At 31.7% G+C, this 20162-nt stretch overlaps 1 protein-coding gene across 2 annotated transcripts in view; it reads left to right on the plus strand.

The window, feature by feature from the left end:
• Positions 1-13891: 13891 nt before the first annotated feature.
• The window catches only part of LOC130901290 (uncharacterized), a 164185-nt gene continuing 157914 nt past the window's right edge, over positions 13892-20162 (plus strand). The window contains exon 1 of one of the 2 annotated variants that reach the window (XM_057812515.1): positions 13892-14229. The gene's annotated coding sequence lies outside the window, so the exon portion shown is untranslated. The remainder of the gene's footprint in view (positions 14230-20162) is intronic. The other variant, XM_057812517.1, reaches the window with a different exon arrangement.

The following is a 20162-nucleotide window of genomic DNA, read 5'->3' on the forward strand; positions in this document are numbered from 1 at the left end:
GGAAAATGTATAAACTTTCTGTCAGGACTTCTGTAAAGAGGAATCTAGAACAGTTACTTTCATCATTACTAACATCTACTAGATGACGCCCAATTTATATAATAATTATTTCAAAGTAAATTTATTTCTATCATTTGAATCAACAATTTTAGGAATAATTATTGAAGATTAAACTTCAAATATCATTTGAACTCTTAAAATATGTGAATAAAATTGTTATTGCTGATTATATAGAAAACTACATGAAATGTAGACCTTTTACGAAAAAATATGTAATGAGCTATTGATGGAGAGGTGGCGCCACAATTGATACATTAATGTTGTTCAGAAAGAATCTTTTATACAGATATTACACTCTTTTATATATGTATAACTTAATTGCAAACTAATCAAGTGTGATTGCAGTTATTCAACACATTCTTTTATCATAGTAGATAAAACAGGAAACTACATAATGTAATAATTCCATATTAAAATCTAGTTTTCTTTCAGTAATTAGATAGCGTTGAATTGATACTATTGAATGATAGATGATGCTACGGTGCAAAGTGAACTTGTGAATCAGTTGTTGAAAAATAGCCGTACATACAATATCAATATATGCATTACATTACTTTACTTATAATAGAAAATTAAGGAAGCTGATACCTATTTAAGCTAACTACACACAATATGCATTTATTATCAGCTCATTTTGTTTTTGTCAGTAATAAATCCTAATTTCTGCTAGGTATTCGTTATTTTGAATAGAATAATATTAATGACGAATTGAAATTTTGTAACTTTCGTAGAAGGTATAGAGAAATTGTCAACTACAAGGAAATTCGAGAATATATTTTTTTTAAGTCTACACTTTGTTTATTTTTTATAATTCATAAATTAATTACTTTTTTCTGTTAATGTTCTAAATTGTTTCGCTCTCTCTCTCTCCCTCTTTCTATCTCTCTCTCTCAAAGTTATAAAATTGGTCACAATTATTTAATGACTGAAAACAACGAGTTACTTTCATTATAATTTTGATAATTATTTAACGATTGGAATTATTGATTGGGAAATATATTCTTACTATAAATGCTAGTTCCTGATAGGATAAAACTGAAGAGGTATATTAAAATTTTACAGAATTTACTGTTATTATCAAAGATTGTTTTATCACGAAAAAAAAACACTATTTCTCCTACATTCTGTATAAAATACGTCATATTTCTTACAAGATAATTTATACATTTGTGGGAGTACCGAAAATATCAGTAAAAAAATACAGCCTCCTATTGACATATTTTTCTTACATATTTGTAGCATTTAAAAATGAATAGTTTAAATTTTTATAATCCATATTTGCATGGTATATAGCAGCATTTTCTATATTGGGAATAAATGTTAAATAAGCTCAACTTGAAATAATTAAAGTTTATCGGATTAAACTACAAAAATTGGGTGATTATATTATGAAAGCGAAAATGTTTGAAGAATACGTTATTATTAATGACGTACATAATGTCATAATGTATACTACAATGTATTTTGAATTTGAATTAAATCTTGCGTATCATGTTTTACTTTCAATTCTCAATGATATATTAATATTTTGAAGGAGGGAAAATGTAAAGCACGGTCCTGTTTCCGGTAATTAGATTTCTGCCGGTCACGGTCTGAACTCCATAATTTTGTGTCGTGTGTCTGGTCACGATTTTTTCAGACATTAAGAGTTTCATTATAGCAATAAAAGCAAAATAAAAGCAAATGTGGTCATAGAGCTGGATTGCCACATCATTTACTTTAATCTTTTCGCTTACTGATACTTTTTGATATAATTTTCCTTTGTCTTAAGCGACAACTACACATTTTACGATTGAAATTGAGCAAACGTGATAACAATATTATTAATTATGTATACGGTTATAGAAAAAAGTTTGTTACATTGACGTCTCGAAGTAATTTTCAACCAGGAATAAAGTGAAAAATAATGCGATTAAGTTTTTTAAAGAAAATGATTTTATTTATATTCAAAATAAACGCCCCACGTTTCAATGCACTTTTGTAGCGAAGCTTCCACGGACTTAGAAGCTAAAAACCAATCAAATTTTCGAATTTTCTCAAAAAATATATGAATTGTTCCATTTATTTCATTCTCCATCGTGAAATGACCATCTAAATGTTTCTATAACTTGAAGAATAACCTGAAATCACACACGGCTAAATCAGGCGAATAGGGTGGATGTTAAATGAGTGTTATATTACTCTCACGTAAAAATTGTTCGCTGTTTAGTATGTGACGATGCATAATCGCGATGCAACATTAACCAGCGAATATCGACTGAATCAAGAAAACTGTGATGAAAATTCTGTGATTTACCAGTTTGCTGTAACTATTCGAAAATTTTCAAGCTTAATCACTTTCATAAATCCTGTACTACGAAAGCTATGCTCATAAAGTTCTTGAAAGATGTTTTTCGCTATAACCCTATATACACTGCAGTCCTTGATCTCCCTAAGTTTTTTTCTCCAGTTGCTCCTGTCTAGATCTGCCCTCTTCCAGCTACGCAGCTTCAGAAGACTGATTGGGATTGTGTAGTTCCTATTATTTTTGACATAGCCCATGAATAATCTGTTATTGTTCGAGTTTACAACTGTGACTTATTATATGTCATATAATGCTCCCTTTTTATTTATTTATACGTTTCTATAGCTAAATATGTGTAAAGTGTGCTTTATTTTCCTGGTTTCATCTTCTGATCTCTGCATTTCCATTTCCATCTTTGGTAAGCTGTACACCCATGTATGTAAAATCTGTTAATCTCTCTAGATCTCTAAGATTATTTGTTATGAAAGCTGTATAAATAATTTGGTTATTGATCTAATTCACATTCACACACAAATTTTTCATTTTATAGCGGCTATTAGCAATCCCTAACTACTTGCGTTCAGCCATCATCTTCACATTCATTCTTAAAATGCAGCAGTATGCATATTATTTGCCAGGTTGATTCTCCTTCTGATTTCTGCGTTATCGTTTCCATTCTTGGTATGCTGTACACCCAGGTATTAAAATCTGTCATCTTCTATTGTAACGTTCTGAAACATTTTGTTTGTATGGGCTTATGTTAACACTTTCGTTTTTTCTGTGTTAAATCCTGGTCCTACCTTCTCAGCTTTATTGTGCAGCTCTATATACATGTCTTTAACTGGTGGTAGTAACCTCCCCATTAAATTGATGTCATTTGCGTATGCTTTATATATGTATGTTTCATCACCCGTTACTAATTTAGAAATAATACGACGTCCACTATTATCTATCAATTCTAATGTTTCGTATTCGTTCCAACAGCAATTTTTTTCAAATGAAGATAAATTTGTAAAATTGAATCTACTGTCGCGAATCCAACACCAAGAGTTGCCTCAATCACTTGGTAGGTGCATCTTAGATCTTCTTCGATCATATACCTCACTCTCTCAATGTTTCCAACGGTAACTGAAGTTCAAGGCGTATCAGCAATTACTTCATCACCAAGCGATATACACACTCTTCCAAATTTGCTATGAAAGCAAATTGCAATTGCTCGTGAAGGATTCTCAATAACAAAGCACATCGCAGCCCTTCAAGACTTTGTTGTTCACTTGATATGACATTATGACATATGACATTAGATCACAGACCGGATAAGTTCTCCGGACCAATTCATATTTCTTTGGCAAATCGTATGTACCACTATTTACTCCGTGACAGCAGCGATTTGACGGCAGTCACAGCTTGTGGTATTCGAAAATACAGTGCTGCCACCTCTAACTCCTTTAGTTTCATGGCATTTCAAAATATACAGGGGCTTTCGTACTATAACATTAAAAATGTATGGAAGCTGCAAGTCTTTTGAGGTAGCAGAAGAATCCATGTGAAAAATCTATACAAACCAGAATGAATACTGAAATTAAATAAGTTTTTATGCGACAAAATTCAGGAGGTTATTGCTTGTATTCTATTTCGGTTTTGAGTCAATTTTGAGACACTAAAAAAGAATAAATTATAAATTTTGGTTACTTAACAGTGTTGCTTCTATGAGTCGTAATGAAGCTGGCCCTCGTATATACAACGAGATGGCGGATTCAATTTTTTCAATTAAAAACAAGGTTAATGATCACATTCAACGGACATAAAAATGTCTCTAAAAATATTTTATAAACCGAAAAAACATTGAACCCATTTAAAAATAGAGGTGAGTATAGCTTTTAACAAGTTTTAAGGATTATTCGCAATCTTATAACATACACTCATTGCCAATAGCACCAAAATTCAACTAAAGAGAAAATATCACATCAATCTAAATTTCATTCCTATTATCAAATTTGATCTGTACCAAATATTGGAGGCTTCCTATTTATAAAGGCATTATTTCTATGGGATGCTCCATACATCCGACAACGTTGCATTTAATACCAATAAAACTATTTACTGCAGATAAACCTAACCTAACCTAAATGTTTTAATGAATAACATCAATTTTGACGATTTCTATTTTGATAATAAAAAACTTGTTTCGTAAAGTGAAAAATACTTTTTAATTGGATGCTTATGAATAGAAACAAGAAAAGGTATACTAATTTTACTCTATACTTAAGGGTAGAATAAGTGTTCACCATCCACGACTTGGTGTAAATTAAATGCAACACTTGAGGTCTTCATACCTGTAAAGGAGCTCTCACTCCATCAAAGCTGTCCATTATGCATCCCTCAAATGAATCAGCGCTCTTCTTTGTTGTTCACTCTTTTTCCTACTTTCAAGGATTGAATGGCTATCCGTGGCTATCCTCTTCTTTTCTTCAGGGTATTACAATACACATTACCTTCTTCATCTGTTCTTTGAACGTTGGGTTTGTGTTTTCCACACCAATTAAGATTAACATGATTGAATGGGGTCCTTTCACTAAAGCTATCCCTAATAGAGATCTCCTTGTTTTTCTTCGTGCACTTACTGCTGTTGGTAATGCAGTTTTCTCGGTCTTGGGTACCTGGCATAGTCCTTCCTGTTGTAATCTGCCACCTGCTTCATTGGGATGTTGAGGAGGGTCCTCAGCTTTTCAAATTTTGTCCTTTTGATGATGTCCATAATGTTTTCAATTTTATTCTAGACCAAATCTCGGTAGATCATCTTGGTCTTTGTGGATTTGGTTTGGATTTGGAGCTCCTTTCAACTATTCTGGGAAGTGTATCCTCACGTTGTAGATACGTGTAACATGATGATGCTGAAGATAGCTTTTATGACGTTGAGTTTAGTCTTCAGTTGCAACGAATAGAAACACACACATTCCAATAAAGTATTGCTCATCTACAATGTAAAAAAGTTGAAATAAAAAGTCAGTTTCAGTCGTTTCCGTTACGAATTTTGATGTCATCTATTGAAGTTTTGATCTTCTAGAAATCCCAAAGCATCTGCGTTCAACGCATTTTCCTCAAGTTTATTCTTAAAATGCAATAGTTAAGTAGTTTATCTCTAAGGACCCGTTTCAAGGCATCAAACGTGAAATAACATAATCAGGAATCTGTTTGTGTGTGTTTGGTGAAATTGCTTTCTTTCTTTCTAAGTAAATAATAGCAACAACAATTATAGCTTCTGCGCTTGAACTAACATGCAATAATGCCCTAGAGCAAGCGGATAATTGCAGCATTTGTCAATGCTTTCTCATAATATCTGGAATGAACTTCATTCTAAGTATAACTTCAGAATATTATATTAAATTTTTCGATTTTCCTCAAATATTTGTTTTTTATTTTAAGTTATCTTCATCTATATGCACGACTATTCAGATAGTGAGTATCTACATCTATATCTATATCTACATCTAGATGGACTAAAATTCTACTTTCTAACATATTTATCCATTAAATTGAAGTATGTATAAAAGCTGTAGATAAGCTTTGATATTTATTTGGTATAGAATTCTACTGTATCTATTTGTGATAATTACAGTGCTGTGCTGCTAAATAGTCTTGAAAACAAGTCTGGGAATCACCAGGTGCAAGATCGGGGCTAAAGGAAGGATGAAGGAAAAACTACTGATTAAGGTATCTTTGACTGTGGTTTGCTGTGCGACGTCGGCCCGAAAAATATCAACTTTCTTCGAACCTTTTTGGTGAACTGCTAATGTTAATCAAAAGTTGTTGTTATCTCTCAGAGTTTACTGAAGGCAACAAATTCGAGACAATCAAGCAGAAGTACACATCGATTATTCCAAAAGATAGTTGTATTGGTGACCAAGTTTGCAAATATTTGTTGGTTTTTTAAAAAAAATTGTGTGCCTTTACTTCATAAACTGTAATCCCTTCTCGAAATTCAAATGTTTCATAAAGACCTTGAAATCCGTTACGATTCGAGCAAGTATGCATCACCATGTCAAATACTCGCAATTTTGGTAAACATTTTCAACTAAAATTGGTGTTAGCTTAGCTTTCATTCTACAATTTCAATCAACCAAATTCGTCAAACTATCCGAATCCACCGATGAATTTCTTTAGATTTTAGGTTTTTTACCATCAAAAACAGTCTAAAATCTAGCGGTTTTTTTAATTGCAGTGCTAATTTTAAATGACCAGTGTGGAAATGTCCTCGTTGAGATTGTGGCTGCCGAGTTGCCGCGCACATTGACACCAAAATAAAATTGATGAAGCTATGCAATGAGATGGCAGGCACGCCAATGGTTATCGTTATAAACTAGATTTGTTATATATATATATATATATATATATATATATATATATATATATATATATATATATATATATATGAGATATGCGACTAGGTAGAAAAAACTAAGACAAAGGGACGCCTATTGATACGTTTCACATATGCGGGTGTACGCACCTCAACAAGAATTCTATCTAAACTACATAGACAATGGACTCAATATCCGCAGCAGCAACGTTGCCAAATGAAAAATTTCACGAACAATAAATTCCGTTTCTTCGAGTGTAGAAAAACGTTTACTTCGCTATTTATTTATGATTTTCGGGTATAAGAAAAAATCAGTAAGTGCTAAATAGGGACTATATGGTAGATGACTCATTGATTCGATGTTTCGACTGTTCAAATACGTTTGAACTGATAAGTGATAGCTCGTATTATCGTCGTAGAGTATGATTCGTCTTCTGCGATTGGTTTCAACATCTTTTATTGAATTTGGCTCATCTTAAAAGACCCATACAGTAAATGGTGTTAAGTTTCTGGTTCTATGCATAAATTTATGATTCGTCGCATATCTTGCAATAACAGTTTACGCACAGTACCGATGTTTTCTAGCACAACAAACGATTTGAGATGACCTTCAAGAAATTCATCCTGTAGTGAAGAGCGACAACGATTGAATTCTGAAAACCAGCGGTTCACGGTGGTCGAGATAGTGCTTCATCACCCAAAGGTGAAGCGAGTTGATCCGCACACTGCTGTTAGTTTAATCCACGTCAAAAGTCATATTCCCATCAGTGTTGCCATTTATCAAAACTTAAGTAGCAACCCTCGTATCTGTGTGAAGAATCCATATCAGGACGATGCTTACATTCATCAATTTTTGACAAATCTCTATAGAAACTTTTCCTCTATATATCGATTAAAAAATAGACACTCGATAGGGTTCACCGAAGGTCGTCTTGAGTAGGAATGTCTGCGCGGGTAGATCAGAACATCTGTGAGAATACACCTGCGTATGCAAATGGCATGAGATCAAAATCAAATCTTTCAAGCGACACCTGAATACACTGGAACGTGTTCATATACGCTCGTTCAGTTAACCTGCTCAGGCAAACCTGTACAGGTAAACTCTCAGGTAGATCGTAGCTTACTTTACACGTCTCGGTCTTAATCTTGTGGACCTAAAGATGGTTTTGATTTGGTCCTGCTGTAGGACAGTAAAGGGTATCAGCGCTACTCGTCAAGTCTGTCCTCTCCAAAACAGACCGGTACATACATTAAGTAAAAATATAAAATTGTCACCAGAGTTATAGATTTTTTGTAAATAAAAATGGCATTTATTATTTAATCCTTTAATTTTATTTTAATTGATACACAAAAACTTATTGTGTATTCGATATATTGAATAAATAAATTTTTAAATTTCAATGTCTCTCAAACAGAATTATTTTATTATTTAACTTTTGCAATAAAATAAAATAAAATTTCTATATAATTAAGCGAAATCAACTATAGGACTGGCTGCATTCTGGTTCTTCATTAGGCGCTGACTCTTAAAATTTTTTATTGATACTGAATTTGAAGAAGCTCTTTGACATAGAAAATTTACACTGAAACCTTATCGACATCAAATACCACAGACATAAAATTAAGAAAGGTAAGGTTAATCTAGCCTAAAAAAACAAGTGTCTTTAAAGTAAATAGAGCAGATGACATCTTTAGGTGGAGCCCAAACAACACTTCTTGTAGCCTCAATCTAATTAAAAACTTAATATCTAAAATCGAGAATTTTATGAATGTTCATAGATATTTTGTTGGGTAGTTTGGATTATTAAAGTTTCTTTGATACTACCTAGGAACTCAAATATTGGTTCTTGGTTCGATTTAAATTTTTGGACAAAAAAATTGAGATTAAATTATAAATAGTTATAATTTTTGATGGTGTATTTTGCTCACCTTAAAATGAAATGAGAAAATTAAAGTCAAATAATACTCTTTTGAGTATAACACTACGATTATTATTATAACTAAATCTTATGCTCTTAACAAAAAAACTTCGAACAAACACGGCTTATACTAATCGGTAATTTTCATAGGTTTTGAATTTAAACGTTTACTGATGGTATGTTATATTAAATGAAGCTATATTCATTTTTGCACTATGACTAAAACTGAAAATCGCCAAAACCTAAATGTGAAATGTCTTTTGCCAAAAACTAAACGTGGAATGTCTTTTTCCAAGATGTTATCTGTACGAACACTTGATCAAGACTAATTCGTTCTGTTATATGGTAAGTTAACCATACTTCAGGCTCCTCTATGGTTTAAAAGCTACTGATTATGGGAGTATATTTTTTGGCCGAGGATGGTAATGAGATAGCACAATATCCTCGATACAAAACGTGTCGCTTGGATTTGTGTGAGTATGTTGGTTTTTCATAAAATGTGTACAAAGTTTATCGGAGAGGATTAAGTAAATTGCATACTATTAGAACATTAAGGAGGTTATCAAAAGAAGTTGCCTTGGAATTCCAAAAAGAAGGAATATTGTTTAATAGAGGAAGTTGTTTGGGGACAAATGTAGACACCTGTATTGTGTATTTTCAAATGCTAAGGCACATGGCGTGGTCGCTACATGAGTAAGACCCTAATAAAGAAATTTATAGTAATTAGGGATTTGATAAAACTTTGGTAATGCTGTTGAACAGAATAACCTTGACCTACAAATTTTGAAAAATTTTAAGGAAACCCTCAAGGTTTTTTCAAAATTTAACCCTATATATTATTTATATTATTAGTTAATGCCTTTCAATTATAGAACAAAAATACCCTTAAATTCACCATATTAATATAGTATCTAAAATAATATGTGTGTTTATCTGATAATAAAAAAGAAATAATTGGATGATTATATTTTTCAGTAGTAAGAATTTAAATGACACTTCAGAGGAATTTCACTACCTCTATGAAAGGTAAGTGAAACAAAGATTGGTTCGCATTCAATCAGCTCAATTATTTAGTTAGTATTAAGTGAAAGGAGAATCAGAATCACGATTTCTATTCTACTACATCAATCAATGAACCTTCTAGTATTATGTTACGTATTTTCATTCATTATACTAAAATTGTGTAACATAAATAAATTAATTGTGGTATTGACATCACGAAGTGTTAATAAAATTGATACTAAAGTTTTGAACAACTCGTTTTCATAAGTGATATGAGGACAGTAGTACATCATTTTTACAAGATACACAGTTTACATCCATTGTATCAACAATCATACTTATAATTAAACAAGATAAATATGTATTACCAAGTACAACTTTACATCTTCACCGAGGTCTTCACTATACTTTACTACTTCACTTTTATTGTCTTTAAAGAAAATTCGCAATGTTCCTAATTTCAAAAATGTACTGAACAACTTAAATGGTTTTGATTTGAAAAATTTTCAAAAAACATGCCTCGATTATTGAAATGCTATTTCGTACAAATATATTTATATGTATATTAATGCACTGATTTTAGGTCTCTTCTGTTTTAAAATTAGTTTTTTTTTGATAGTTTTTAAAAGAAAGATAAATTCTGACGTTTCGACTTTTCTTTAAGTCTTTATCAAAATATGATATTGACACTGACAATTTGCTTATTCATATTGATCTATAGATCACCTTAATCATCAAGATATTTGAACTTCATTTCATGTCATCTTATGTCACAAACAAGTGATGATCAGTTTGACGGATAGACTATCACTTCCTCAATTTAAATGCTTAGCTATTCAAAAAGCAGAAACTACATTGAAAAAAAATAATTATTGGGCAAAAAGATAAACAACATATTCAAGAAAAGGATAAACAGACACTACAATCAATTAAAAAATAGAACAGAAACGAGAACCTTGTACCATGTGTACAAGGACTTTCCCAACAACTATCAAATTATTTCAATAAATATGATATTAGTTATAAAGGACATAATACATTATCCAAATATTTCAGTAAATTAATTTAAAACACCAAAAAAACAAAAGAAGTATTGTTATATATCAAGTGCCTTGTTCTCATTGTGACGCTGTCTGCATAGGGCAGACATCTCATTATTTAGAAAATAGACTAAAAGGTCATCAATTCGATAAAAACAATAAAACTGGGTTAACGAACCATGAAATATCAAATTACATACGGAATCTAATGCACGAAAAAGAGAATTATTAGAAATGGTTCACATTCATAAAAACAAAAAAGCTATAAATGATGAAAAAGATCTAAATACTTTGAGTAAAATTTGTAGCTCTGTATTGTAAATTCTAATAAAACTACAAATGATTTGATTGATTAAGACTGCTACATATTAAAGATGTAAGGACTAAGGAAAAATTAATTTTTCTTATTAGAACATTTCCTATTTTACTTTTAGTTTTAAAACAAAACAGACCTAATATCAAGAACATTTAGATGCATTAATATATCAAAAGGTCTAAGAAGTAAGAAATTAAAGAAATTTATCTGTATATTTAATCAATAAGTAGAATCTAATGGATCCATCCAAACCTAACTGCCCTATATCGGCGACTAAGCTTCAATTTAACCAAATAATAAAAAAGGAAAACAATATAATTAACTTTTTTGGTAACAACCATAAATCCAATCAGTTTTGGCTGAAATATGTTGAGTATATTTTTTTGTTAAGCTTAATATTTGGTAATGGCTTACCTTTCATTTTGAATTCCAACTTTCCTTCGTATGAACATTTACGATTCATTCATTCATCAATCAATCATTAATTATTAATTATTAATAATTAAGAGGCTAATTCTAGAAATTTTCACACATTAAACTTGTTTTAGAATCTTATACCCTTCCTGATAAAACCATCTCATCTATTTTTACTTGAAGGACTATAAAAATAAGCCAAGATTTTCGATCGCCAAACTTATATACCGGGGAAAGGTTTAAAGAAACGATTAAAAATATAAGACAAAATTAGACCAATATAGCGATTTTCACTAGTATACGACGCTAAAAAACGTGCTAGCTTTTATTGTTATTAATTATTTAAATTAATTCAGGGTGTTAGTACGGAAGTCAGTCGAGAGTTTGAACATTAAGTTTTACATGTCCAATGTCAATGTTTGAGTACCTAAGACTAAATAAATTTAACCCAAGTTAGAAAAGTTGACGATGCAACAAAAGATGTACATGATTTACCACGAACCGCGTCCGTATCCTTTTGAATGATTATTATGGAAGCATGTCATATTGTTAAATTTCGATAAGAATATTTACAAACCATAAAGGCAAACGGAGATCCAAAAAGAAATAAAGTGTATTTGGACACAACCTGGTTTGATACACACGACGTACTTCAATATGGATGGGTTGATGATACTATAAATAATGTCTTAAGTACTCGTGGCTCAGGGAAAAAACGAGTAATTATTCTTATTGTTGACAGTAAAGATGGTTTGCTCATCAGCTCCTACTGAACATTACGCTAAATTAATTAACTTTTCTGGATAAATCATCTTATCATTTCCGAACATTAATTAACATTCACAATAGTTTTAGAAGAAGATGATCTATTAATATTTATGGGAATTATAGGCACAAATATTTCTAAAGAGATACCCACTAAAATGAAATTGCTTAAGATTATATAAAGTCATAATTTGAAAAATACACCTCATTCAGACTGCCTCCGTATTATTTTTAGCCTAATTCTATGGAAAGTATTTGGAGTACATTTTAGAAAAAATACAAGAATATAATATTTTACATACTTCCAGTGCAATAATATTTAAAAAATGTAATAAGCAAGCATAAGAATGTAAATCCTATTACATTCGAGTAGTTCAAGTGGTGCCTGCCGTATGGAGATGGCTGTGGATATTAATCTTATACATCTGTAGGTTGTAGTACTCGGGAAAAACATGACTTGGTAACTGATTCCACAGGTTTCCATTTCTCGAGTAGGTTTTACAAGTACTGCTCTAGGTAGGATTATCTTAGACAGCTCGGAAGAGTATCTACTAACTCAGGTCAGCGATCTTTCTTCTATGCTCTAAGCTGTCCAAATTTCTGGTAAACTTTAGGTCACCTATAAGTCGAATTATTCTCTTCTTTATTATGTCGAGCATCCTAAGAGTATGCTTGGGAGCCGAGTCTTGTAGAAGATTAGAAGCTTTTTACACTTAAAGAGGGCTTTGAGTTTTTTAGAAGCTAATTCGGCCACGTGAAAATGTCAGGACATATTGCTCCCAATCTCTATATCCAACAAGCTAATATGCGGTGATGGTGACATGTTATGTCCAGACAGGACCAAGTCCTGAGCTGCAGGGCTTTGCTGTATTAAACAACTCAATCAGATTGCTTCCACCCCACTCCAGAATGTTTTCAAGATCGGTATTGATGGTGGTGATCGGTTGCCGCCTACGGATTTTGGTGTAAGACTAGTTTATTGGGGCGGCTGATTTGAACAACGACACCAGTGTGCTATCGTCGGCGAAGCTATATATTTTTGCAGTTTATCGAGTAAATAGTTGATATAAAAGAGAAAGAAAGGAAGTGATAATATGCATCCCCGGAGAACATTAGCGTTGACCTCAAGCAACCTGGAAGAATCGGCCTTTGAAAAAGCTACTAAGCCAGATAACGAGTGAAGACAACAAACTGTACAATCTTAATTTATTTAGAAGGTTGGCATGCCAAACCCTGTCAAAATCCTTTGATAATTCCAGTGCGGTTACTTTAAATTCCGTATATATTTCCATAGCTTCATTTTATTTTCTTTGCAAAGTAATTTTTGAGAAGCTTTAATAATTTTATTATAATACAGCTTTATTTTTTCAATAATGCGACGCTGGTCCAAGTGGCAGAATCCTTCATTATTTATTATTTTTGCCATATCTTTTACTACTTCTAATAAGAATAGCTTATCAAATTTTGTTCAAATAAAGCTTAAAGTTTGGAATAGATGTCCATTTTTTTTAGAGTGAGAAATGATATTTATACATTTTCACATCAAATCTCAGTAATTTACCTTAACTACACGTCTTCGACATGCATTAAGAAATGTTGAGCGTAACACTTTTTATTATATTCTTTATGATTATTTTAAATAACTACAATAATACATCTCTATAGTACGTTCAAAAATAACGATTATTATACCAACCCAATACCTCTACATTTTCTTGGAAACTGTCGCTCAGATTGGAAAAGAAACCACATATCACGTTGCGTTGTATCGTGGAGTTGTTCTACTCGGTTAGTTTAAACGGACGAACTGACGCCTGTTTATTTATTTACATCCGTTGTTTGCCGGTTTTTAAGGAATATTTGAATAAGGTTGTTAGATTTTCACCTGTGATTGTTCAGTTTTTTTGTGTTATAATTGACGAAGTTTTGTTTTTTTGTAATTAGATTGACCTTCTGTTTCGAACCTGTTGATTCGAATTTATATTATTTAAACTTAATTTAGTGTGCGAGTGTTAAAAGTGATTAGAACTAGGATTATATATATATATTGTCTATGGGAGTAGAATTATGTAGGTATTTGAATATTAATATTTCGAATATTGTACACTTAAATTAGATGTATAATGGAACACTTATATATTTTGATAATATATTAAGACACAATGGTTTTCCTCAAATTGATAAACAGAAGTTCGAAGATCTTCTGAATACCTTTGTTGACCTTAAAAGAATCTAAGGTTAGCAAACAGTTTCTGGTCTTCAATTGCTACTCAATTTGCATAGTAAATCTTCAGATGCATGGTAAAATGTAGAGTAGAACTACAATAAAACGATAGAAGGAAGCAACACTGTCCCTAAAATAATTCACCTATTGAGGCATACTAACTTTTACTGATGGTTTTATCCTTTTCCAGTGGGACAATTCATTAAAATGATTTTGCAGTATTTTTAATTTTATGAGACTATCTCCTTGACTTTTTTTATGGTCAGAAGAAAGCTAATAACCTTTCATTGTGTCCCTGATAAACCTACTTGCTAACAGATTATACAAATACTTTATTCAGATTTATTGCCAATATTCATCCAAATATTTAATTTCATATTAGCGAGTTAAATTTCTAGATATAATTTGGTTTCCTGCATTTATCCCATGTAATTAAAAAAGGGATTTCTTTTTATAAGATTCATCAGTTTCATTGGTCGACTTTAACTACCAAAAATCTCCCGCAGGTTTACTGTCCCTACAGATAAATCTATCTTGTAAAGATGAAAAGCGATTTTTGAATTTAATTTTCATAATATGTATTTTTAATTGATTCATTTTTGAATTAATTCAATTTTTTTTTTATATAAACAACAGCTTATCGATTATTGTTTTCAATGTTTTGGTTAATTCAAAATAATTTTATTTTGAAATTGACTGATTGAAAAATACGTATACATATACTAGAAATTAGTATTGAACGCCTTTTTTATACTGTAATATTAACCTTTTACAAATTTTGAGAATGATACTTTCAACGCGTCGAGCACCAGTGCGGTTCCTAGGCCAGTAACTGAGTTTTCCCACAGCCCAGAGCGGTGCTTTGAACCGCACGACGTATTTTATTTCCAATCTGTATATAAATGTGTTTTACAGTTTGGTTGGACCGTCCTGGGCTCTTGAAACATCACCCTACACTCTCACTGTACCCTATACAATCTCTTTTCACCTTCTTTCTTCCCTAGACAATGGTATTTTTGGTCTTGGCGTTTCTTGATCAGTCACTTCCGTAGTTTATTCTTTCAGTAACTTCTTTGTTACACTGAAAGTACAATCAGTACTTACTTAATTGCTATATTGCTGTGCCAAATAATAGTTCAATAACCATTTTCCTATACCACATCTCGTTCTTCTCAAAGAAGTGTTGTAATTTGCCATTGAATCAGACAGATCTATAGAAAATTTCCCTTTGTTATAGTCTACCTCGGCTTGAAGTTCCACAATCGCTCCTGATCGTCTGTTAACGCTTACTGTCTTAGCAGCATGTTTTAGCGGTAAACTTTCCCTCAGTCCCAGAGTGGGCCAATAGACAGCATTCAAAAACCGTCATTTTTTCGGAATATTCATTTCAAATAAAATTTTTCTTTATTTTTCCTTGAATCCGCGCCCCAATTGAAGTGTAAAAATTTTTTGGACCCAGGGGAAGATTTATCAATTTTGGTTAGTGCTCAAAGTGTTAAATATGAAGACTACAGTCAATTATGTCAATTCTCTGTACCCTGTACAGATCAAAAACCGCATTAAACACACTTATTAAATTGTGGTTAACTTTTCGCAAATGGTGAATACTAGTAGTACAACCTGTAAAAGATTTCCTTTAATGCGCAGACAGTTTAATTTATTTCTCATAGTGAGTACAAGAGTATATATAATAGGTTTGTAGATGTGACTGAAAGGAGACCGGATGTTTCGGAGAAACTCGGCGTGTGAAACAAGAATCTTTAAATTGTTGATATTGTTTTATTCTTATAATGAAATTATAGCTTAAGCAACTATTGAATTTACTAATAATTATCAAGATTAAAATAATAAGTAAGAGGAATATATACTCCGTAAAAACTTCTAATCCTCTATAAGGCTCAGTTTCTATATCTATATCTAGAATTCGACTCCCAAGCATACCCTGAGTATGTATTATCTTTGGACGACTCAAAGCATTAAAGAAAGGTCTCTGAACTGACTCTGTTTTAACGAAAGTTCCACGGTAGATGCTCATCCGAGCTTTCCAACATAATCACAACTAGAGCAGTATATGCAGGTTTATGAACACCAAGTTTGCTTACAGACGCCCAAAACGTCAATTTATCGGGAGTCTTTTTTTTTGGAGAAGTGCAAACTTGTATTATCAGTTACCAAGGCACATCGTTCTCAGAAACTACAACGTACAGAAGGCATCTTCACACTGCAGGCACCATTCGAGCGACTCGAATGTAATAGGGTTTACCCGTTTGTGCTTGCTTTTTACATATTCAGTTCAGTTTAAGCGTGAAGTCACCAATAGGTATCCAGTCTTACGTATATGTTTCAAAATTATTTTATGGTCGACGTTTAGTTCAGTAGCGATGTTTTTAAAATAAATTTCTTCGACATTTATTACGGACGGCCGACCAGGGAAAGGTTTATATTTAAGATCGAAGTTTTCGGAATTAAAGTCTAATACTGATGGTCACTTAAGCTCTTTTTACTATAAATACTACATAATATGAAGGACAAATATAACATGACAGAAGTATTACCTTCTGGAATTTTTTTTATCAAAGTAGAGTAATTTTAGAAATAGTACTCGTACATTGCATGCAATTTCTTGGAAGATCAAAATATTGCATTCTGCTTAACATTACGCGACCTTAAGAATATGAAGTAACAATTAGAGATGTAAATCAATATTCTTGAAAAATCGTTGCTTTCTTCGTTATTCTCAACCTTTAATCTTGAAATATTTTACATAAAAATCATAAAAAGATTAACATAAACGAAGGATTTCTCTTATTACGAACTGAAAATGGGATACTAATAAAAACTAAAATTTTACTAAACTTTACTAAAACTAAATATTTTAGACAGTAAGGCCTCTTAACGTAATGCTAGACAACGTGCATGCAATTTCTTGCAAAATCAAAAAATTGCATAGACGAATATAGCACGTTGCTTGACATCAAGCAAGTCTCTTACTGTTGCCTCATGGTTGCCACTAATCAAAATTCTACAAGAAAAAGTAAACAATTTCCTAACCTCAAATTTTATTTTATATTTTGTGGGAGGTTGAAGAAAGAATAACAAAGGTAGTTAAAGTGAATAAGAAAAAGTGGTCTGTTGCCTTGCTTTTGGAGTTGAGATGGAGATGAGTTGAAAAGAGCACCCAGGCGATAGTGGCCATGCTCTGGCTAGATAGAACAAGGTCAAAAATGAATTTAGCTATAGAATTAGACTAGAAAACCAACAAAATTATATTTGAGAATGGATGAAGAAACATTTGAAAAACTCCTAAGGAAAAACGTAGGATAACTAAGAAATCTTTGGCGAGGGACGTAGTATCAGCAGATTAGAAACTCATTTCTCCCTAGAATTGCATGCAATAAAAATGGCACCTAATCGATAATGCTGCAACTGCGAGAGAGAATTATCAGCATTGCATTACACGTTGTCTTGCATCATGTCAATCGGCCCTAAGATTCTTCTAGTTGCAATATTTTACATTTTATATTATAAATATTTCATTGTTTAATGATTGTGAGATAATTTACAGAAATAATTTGGAAAAATGGTTTCTTTTGCATACAATGTATCACAAATCGTATAGAAATTCTCAGGCGATGGTCCAGACTGAATATTTTAATTTTGTGAAAATTTGATATACTTGAATTTTGTGAATGTTGTTCCCATAACTACGGAAATATTTCCATATCTGCCCGGTTTAGACACTCATTTAGCGTTTCATTTATGAGTAAAAAGACCACGTGTTCAAACAGAATAGCCAGTTTGCTTTTTCTTGCGTTGGAGAATCTCAAAGGTATAGACCATTAATCTATAAAATTTTGATGTTTTAAGACAACTTATTATAATTTAGGAATACTTGCGTAAAAGGAATGAGAGAGATAATTTTTTGATTTAATAAGCTATGTGGTTTAGTTTGGAATTGCTCTGATATAGCAATATTTTCCTCTGCAATGCTGGGAGGCTTTTTGCAGGTTATATTTGCGTCCGCTTCCACTGTTTATTGCGCGTTGATAAAAGTAGAAATTAGATGGCTCGTTGTAACAAAACGTAATTAGGTCAGTTAGAGTGAGTGGAAGGGAATGAAAAAGAACGACAAGTTTTTAAACAGAACTGTATTTTACTATTATAAGTGAGTATTTATTGTTTCTTGCAAGTCATTAGAACAACATTGTTTATATTGGATGAGTTTTTCTATTCCTTTTAAAAGAGGAGTCGCTTGCTGTAGAGTTATAAAATTATTACTATGTGTCACTTTTTGGAGCTCTTTGATTCTTATCTTCCGGTTGATCAAACCGCATGTCTTCTATGTTCTTGTTTACTTATCTATTTATACATTTTTATGGTTTTTATATTCTTATGTTATTCTAGTCGATTCTACTCTGTTGATCTATAGTCTAACTTCCTTTTAACTTGGTCTTCTCGCCTTATTCCTGGTCATCTTCTTAGCCTAAATTCCATAGGCTTCCAATTTTTTTTACGGAATCCGGCTGCCGTTTCTCTACGTGTTTCTATTATTTAATTATTTCTTGTTTTATCATTATCTTTTTAAGTCCTCATTTAAAGTGTTCATTATTCATTTTGTTTTGCTCTAATATTCGTTTGATTATTTTCCTATCGCACATTCTTAGGTTTTCTTCTTCTTCCTTCGTTAGACACAAAGTTCTAATCAATTCTTTATAAATTTTTAACTTGATTTATAGTATGTCCTGTTTTCAGTTTGTGCTCAGTCTTTCTTATCTGTCAGTTCTTTTATTTTATATTTTATATTTATTAACTATATTTCAGTACAATAACAAAACTATATGTTATTGATAAAAAATATTGACTAATGATTTTTTACAAAACGTAAAGGTCATGGTACTTTTGTTGAGTTCATAATAACAAACGGTTTTGAAGAAATATCCATTGTTTGTATTTAATTTGCGAATAACACTTTTTCATGTGACTATATATAACAACGTTCCCAGAAACTACTTAGTCACTTAGTCTGGGATCTAACTAACATGAGAGTATCTTTTACTTTTTATAAGGTATATGTTTCAATTCCATATCAATTATTATAAATATTTATGTGTACTGCGAAGAAGAAATAGGGAACGCGATGTTTCATGGAATTGCTAAATGGACTTCAACCTGTGTGAATCGTAGCTGCATGCTGTTTGTTACAAGACATTCTTGTCAGTTGTGAGTAGCCAAAAATTTTGCAGCACTTTAACGTAAAGTATGAAATTCAAATGATTACGCCTTTCTCTTCAAAAAAGAACGAGTCTATCCCACAAAATTATAATACCCGTCTTTTTCAATCACTTTTGAGGTTATTTTCTGCTTAGAAAAAAATTTATTTTGAATCACGTATCTGCTTAAGTGAAAATTATAGATTTTGACTGTTTGCATAATCTTCTGGATACAATAATTTTTGAGAAATCATTATTTTGGAAAAATGGACCTTTAAATATAACTGCAGACTTATTTTCAAACTGGTATTAAATATTCTATGTATCAGCAATGGATTTTGGTGTTTTTATGAATCTACGCACATTCTACGTGAAATATTTTTTCGCGGAAAATTCATTACGTAGCAATCACAGATTTGTTTTACCTCAATACGCACACTTGGTCTTCAACAGAACAAAAGCAGATAAGAGATGTAAAATTTATCCAAAATTGGTATTTCAAAGGGTATTTATAGTTTTTTGTCAGGTTAATCTGTATATTTACACGTATCACAATTCACAACATATG

Source organism: Diorhabda carinulata, chromosome X (genome assembly GCF_026250575.1).
Source record: "Diorhabda carinulata isolate Delta chromosome X, icDioCari1.1, whole genome shotgun sequence".
In the NCBI taxonomy this organism is placed as follows: domain Eukaryota; kingdom Metazoa; phylum Arthropoda; class Insecta; order Coleoptera; family Chrysomelidae; genus Diorhabda; species Diorhabda carinulata.